Raw genomic sequence first — 6,403 nt, 5'->3', positions numbered from 1 at the left:
GTACAATATTGCTGAGCTTATACAAAATCAAAGAGGAGAGTCTTGAGATGGGCATTGAAGGAGGCAAAGGGAGGGACGAGGCAGAGGGACTGCGGGATCGAGTTCTAGAGGGTAGGGGCAGAAAGGCTAAAGGTCTGACGGGCAACAGTGGGGTGGTCAGGGCGGGGGACATGAAGCAGGTCAGACTCTGCTTCATGTCTTGCTTTAATGTTATTGAAAGCAAACATATTTTAAAACACTACAAAGGCAGCATAAATAATCATGTTATTATAATTTTAACTGCATCTGCCAATTAGCGCTTGATTGCTTCCGTAACTTTGAAGTGCAGGGAAGATACTTTGGTTTCTCTGTTTCCCTCGCTCCCTGTTCACCAACCGTCATTTTAAAAAAAACATTTTATTTGCAGTCGTTTAGTTTTAACTTTTACTTCCGAGTCAGAAGGTAGCAGAGCATCTGAGAAGAGTGGGGAATGTGCTCAGAGCAGGTTAATGATTTATGCACACATCCTCTGAGGATTACCTCTCAGCTAATGATTAGTGGTCAATGTAAACTTTATCTCTGTTCCCACAACGCCTGCAGATTTTTCCAAAGTTTGACAAAAAAACACACTTCATTCATAATTCAGAACCATACTTGAGGATGCACCAAGACAGTAAGACAAGAGGTTTAGCATTGCTATTGCAAAGGGCAATTTTAGGACCTGGGAAGTTTTACCAGAGGGTAATTAAACTGAAACAGGTTGCCAGGAAGGGTGGTTGAGGCTAGGACGCTGGGATGGATTGCTTTCCGGGGGGGGTAATAATCCCTCAAAAAAAAATTTAGTCACTCAATCCATGATTGTTTGTGGGACACTGCTGCTTTTTGCCCCTCAAAATACACAGTCAATCCACATTACAGTACATTCTGAACCGCTTTTAGACGTCTCGAAGGCAAGATGAGGCTCTATATCAAATGCAGGATGATTATTATTATTAGTTCCAGGAGAATCAGTGAGGTACCAGCTTGAAAACCTCTTTAGCATGGATCTATGTTGAAGCACGAAACACTGACTTGTTTTGTAGCCAACACTTTACAAGACTCATTGACGCTGTAAATATGGCAAAGAGCCGTTGTAGTGATACGCTGCCTTGCTCTTAAGCCACCTTCCTGGAACCAGTGAATGGGTAACCGAGGCCAGTGGTGCATTAGCGCTCCCGGTTAAAGACCCAACATGAACACTTATTCACCTTTTATGGTGAATTCCAATAAGCCACGGAAGTGGAAGTTAAAACTAAACGACTAAAAATAAAATGATTGAAAGCACAATGGTCGGTGAACGGTTACAGCCTAGTGAGCAAGGGCTCGAGTGGAGGAAAATAAGTCATTCCCCACAGCTGGATGTTACACAGAGTTATATAGAGTTTTACAGCACGGAAACAGGCCAGATTGTTGGTTCAGGTGTTTAGACTCCACGCAAGCCTCCTACGTCCCTCTATTCCACTCTCTCTCATGCATGCCTGTTAAATACATTCATGCCTTTTCCTTCAACCACGGCATCCGACAGTGAGTTTCACCTTCTCACCACCCTCCCTGCGAAGAAGTTCCTCTCAAACTCCCCATTAGATCTGCCACTGTCCATCTTATATTTACGGTCTCTAGTTTTGGATTCACCGACAAGCGGAATTAGCCGAGCAATGTTGAGGAAGCAAACAAATGCAATTAAGAATTCTTACAACTCAAGAACTTTTTTGTCTGGTACACTGCATGACCTCCTAAAGAGCATCTCAGGGAGTTTCTTCCCTGTGAAGTGTTAGTGACCGTGTGTTGTGTAGGCACACGGATGAGGAAATCACACTCCAAACAGTGTCGTAAATGTTTCCTGCAAGTGTCTGGCGGACAGGAAACTAAAGTGATTATTCTCGTGTTAAACGTATAAATAGTAATGGAAACGTTTTGTTGTTGTTTCAAGAAGGGGTGGGAGGTTGTGGGGGCAGGCAGGTGCAGAGCTTGATCTTTAGGAAACCATCTGGTGCTTTTCTAGTCCTTGTCCTGACTGTGACACATCATAGACCAACACACCTACACACCGACACATTATACACCGACAAAGAGTATACCATCACACTGTAGAACCAGCACCATCCCCTTGGCACGTTTTGTCTCTCCCCTTTCCTCTCTCTTCTCTATCTTTTCCTCCCCCGCCTTTCACTGACCCACGGAGTTTGCAGCACACTGATGGAAGGATACAGATGATTCATGTCTACAGTAAAAGACGATGGATAATTACAACCTCTGGACTGGAGAAGTGGGGCTATATTGGTGCATTTTAGCTCAAAAGGGTTGGGCGTTAATAACAACCCTTGCATTTGATGAAGTGTCATCGAGACATCTGAAAGCACTTCACAAAGTTGGACTATGAAGCAGAGTGATTGTGTGTTTGTAGACAAAAGCACCAGCAAATTGGACAAAGCAATGTCCCACACACAGCTGTGAAGCGAGAGGTTGATTTTTATCTCACCATCTCGGTAAAAGTTGGAGGTACACAGAGACCTGCTCTAGACTTTACTCTGAGCAAATACCCTACTCACGTACTCTTAAGTCAGACTACTTTCATGCCGCTACAGTAAAATCTAACCATGACTGTAGCTCACCAACCTTCCAACTCCAACCAAGCATCAAACTCCTACTCATTATAGATGAAAGCTTGACTCAAATAGAAATGACCACAAACGTAGGAAGCTCCATTAAATAAACCGTAATTAGTCATTTTTGATGTCCATTTATATTTTGGTAGGTGACAAGCAGTTTCCAGTAGCTCATTTCTTCTCACGCTTGCAAATTCATCTACAAAATCCACAGTCACTGCCCTTTACGGTAAATCCCTGTGAAACGCTTTGAGATGTCCTGGTGATGTGAAAGATGCTAGATCAAATGCAAGGATTATATTGATTATTATTAAGTTTGGGGATTTGGAAAATGGCTCAATTTCTCTCCCCCCCTACTCAACTCTAGTTAAAAAAAATCCTCTCCGGACAATTAAAAACTCCTTCAAATAATTGCTGAAGATTGATGGGATGAAGAGCACATGTAAGCGTGTGACCATTCTTATGTAATGAATACAGGACAACAGGATATATCAGTACACAATGTATTCCTAACCTTGTTCGCTCTGGTATTTGGAATCTACATTAACATAAAAGGAAAGAACCTTGATCATCGCCAATTGTAACCATTAACCAGCAGCGTAAAGCAATGCAAGTTGAATAACTAAGGATGTTTGGGTTGTGTAACATCTCAGAGGCTTGAAATTCCACCTGGTCTTAGTCTGTGAAGCAATTACGGCTTATGATGGCGCAGATTTGTGGAAAATTCTTAAACTTGGTCTGAGTGTAATAGCCATGAAAACTGAATTTCATCAAAAAGAAAATCTGCTGGAAAGCCATCCGCCAATCGACTAACAACCGAGTTCCTACTTACCGCTCGGCAAACAGGCGTGTGTGTGGAGTAAGGAAACCTGCCTAAGGTTTCGCCGTGCCCGGGAATCGAACCCGGATCCTCTCGCTTGCAGGCGAGTGCTGTAACCACTACGCCACAGGACTCTGCTTAAGATTCCCCTGCACCACTGTACAACAAGAAAAACTTGCATTTATATAGTGCCCTTCATGCCGGATGGCGTCTCTGAGCATCTCGGACTATACCAGTCAGATGCAGACCTTGGCTGAACAGAATTGGTGGTGAAAATTGGACAAAAGTCTTCCTTTTTTTTGCTCTCCAGTTTCTGAGAAGACAAATTAACTCTGTCCGAAACAGATTGGACTGAGTCACCGGCAGTGACCGGGCCAAGCAGGTGCATTTTCAAAAAGCAATTTGAACCGAGATGAGAGGAAATGGCTTTGGAAGCTGAAACATATCCAGAAACAAGCCTTTAGCCATTAACCGCTTTATGGGCTGATCGACAGTTTCCACAAGCCTGTTTTTCAACAAAGTAATTAGAGTTTCATCCAAGCAAAGTCACTCATTAGTCACTCGGTGAGCTGCTTGCATGGGCACAAGCTATTCCGGATTCAGTAAAAAAAAGTACTAAGTTGGGTGAGAAGGAATTCGTTACTTTTAAAAATGTTTATCCTTCGGATGAGGCGTTAAACTGAGGTCCCATCTGCTCTTTCAGGCGGACATTAAAGATCCCATTTAAAAAACAGAAGGCAGTTTTTCCCGGTGTCCTGGCCAACAATCCCCCCAGATAAAATGGGTCACTCACGTTGTGGCTATTTGTGGGACATTGCCGTGCATAAACTGGCTGCTGCGTTCGCCCAGAAAATACGCAGTCACTACACTTTACAGTTAAAAAGAATGTGGTCACTAAATCCACGACTGTTTGTGGGACACTGCTGTGCGCAATTGGCCGCCCATTCCACCCACAAACTACGCAGACACTGCACTTTACAATATATTCTGTGAAGCACTTCGAGACGACTCGAAGACGTGATGAGGCGCTGTATCAAATGCAAGGATTATTATGTATATATTATTACTTTACAGTGAATCCAGTTAAGCACTTTGGGACGTCCTCCCGACGTGAAAGGTGCTGTATCAAATGCAAGGAAATGCACCACCGGACATTGTGTAATGAGCCTGAGCGCAAGCCCGTCAAGTCAGTCAAGGACCTTAGTGACGGAAGGAGGCAGGAAAGGTTCCAAAAGGCACATCCCTCTGACAGCTGAAGGTTGAGGAGACTGGGGGAAAATAATGTAACTCTCCGGAAACCAAACCTCACAGACAAACAGCGGACTGCAGGAAGCAGGTCAACATCCTCAAACAAACGGCACGAAATACAACATCAATAACATCTGAATAACAGAGAGTTTTAGCTGGTTAGATTCCAGCAGTTACCCCCGAGGCACACTCTGGGCTCCCCCCAAGCCTTGGCTGTTGTCAACCTGCGCCTAATACTTTCCGGAATTAGGTAAGCTGGATGCGAAACCTCCAGGGAGAGAGTGAGTGCACAACAATCTATCTCTGGGATTCGGCTGACCAAAAAAAAAGAGAGCAATAAGTCCAAATGTAGTCTTAATTGGTGCCTCTGTTGCTCCGTACTTAGCTGGGAATGGAACCTCTGTCCATAGGGTCTGGTGTTCTGCTCCGACCTAAATAAAAATAGGCTTAATACTGTGAACTGGTGAGAAGCTGGCAATCACCTTCCTCTTTGACCATGCCTACGGTCACCTCTCCTCTCTGCCCGATTCAGTGTCAAGTCCTACCCTTTAAGCCGAGACCCTGCCTCCACGAAGGGCGCTGTATAAATGCAAGTTGTTGCAGTTAAATGCCCCCCAATTGACCGCTCTAACCTGCCATAAGTTTCCCTCCCCTCCCCGCTGAGCCAGGCTGACATGACCGGGATGATTGATTGCAACTAAAGCTTGTGGAGTAGTGGAAGTGGGTTTGGATGTTTGTGGTTAATGATGGGTTAAACCCGTCACGTTTGGGAAACAAAGGGAGGCTGCAAAAAAAGTGAGAGTAATAATTTATACATATATATTAAAAAATTCTTTAAAGTTTTTCATCCTCGTCAATAAATGCCTTCTCCTCAAGGCTGCAATCGGCTACAGTAAGTCCACATGGAAAACTCCCCAAAGCTGAGGAGAACGGGTTTGATTTGCCGAGAACGTCCAGGCTCCAGGGCTTGATGCTCCCAGTGGATGTGTATTCTGGCCAAAACGGCCCAGGCCAGGCCAGCCAAGCCAAGCCAAGTCAAATCAGGCCAAGCCTTGGTTTGCGTAGTGGAAATCTGGAACTCTCTCCCTCCCCCAAAAGGCTGCGGATAATAATAATAATCCTTGCATTTGATATTGCGTCTTATTGCATCTTCGAGATGTCTCAAAGTGCTTCACAGAATATACTGAATTGACTGTGTATTTTGTGGGCAAAACGCGGCAGCCAATTACGCACAGCAGCGTCCCACAAACAGTCGTGGATGGAAGTGGCCAAATTTATTTTGGAGGAATTATTACCCGCGGAAAAGCGATCCGTCAATCGACTCACAACCGGGTTCCTATTTACTGCTAAATAAACAGAGGCGTGTTTACAGAGTGAGGACACTTGCCTAACTTTTTCGCCCTGCCGGGAATCGAACCCAAGCCTCTCGCTTTCGAGGCAAGTGCTCTAACCACTGAGCTACAGAAACCATTAAAAATGGGTTTAAAATTAAACTTACTGGATCCTGGATCCATTCAAATTTTCAAGACTGAAGTGGATAGGTTTATGTTGGGTCAGGGCATCAAAGGATATGGGGCAAAGGTGGGCAATTGGAGTCGAGGTACAGATCAGCCATGATCTTCTAGAATGGCGGAACAGGCTCTAGGGGCTGAATGGCCTCCCCCTGTTACTGTATTCCAGCCATCGCAAACACCGGGAGTGGGTGTGGGGG

The 6,403-nt window shown here is 44.6% G+C and overlaps 1 non-coding gene across 1 annotated transcript; it reads right to left on the bottom strand.

Annotated features, from left to right (window-relative positions):
- Positions 1–6,088: 6,088 nt before the first annotated feature.
- On the bottom strand, positions 6,089–6,161 carry trnas-cga. Its single transcript has one exon. It is a non-coding gene; the product is annotated as a tRNA-Ser (tRNA).
- Between the last annotated feature and the right edge of the window lie 242 nt (positions 6,162–6,403).

This window comes from Callorhinchus milii, unplaced genomic scaffold, assembly GCF_018977255.1.
Source record: "Callorhinchus milii isolate IMCB2004 unplaced genomic scaffold, IMCB_Cmil_1.0 Scaffold19, whole genome shotgun sequence".
Taxonomy (NCBI): domain Eukaryota; kingdom Metazoa; phylum Chordata; class Chondrichthyes; order Chimaeriformes; family Callorhinchidae; genus Callorhinchus; species Callorhinchus milii.
This window is presented reverse-complemented; position numbering and strand designations above follow the sequence as displayed.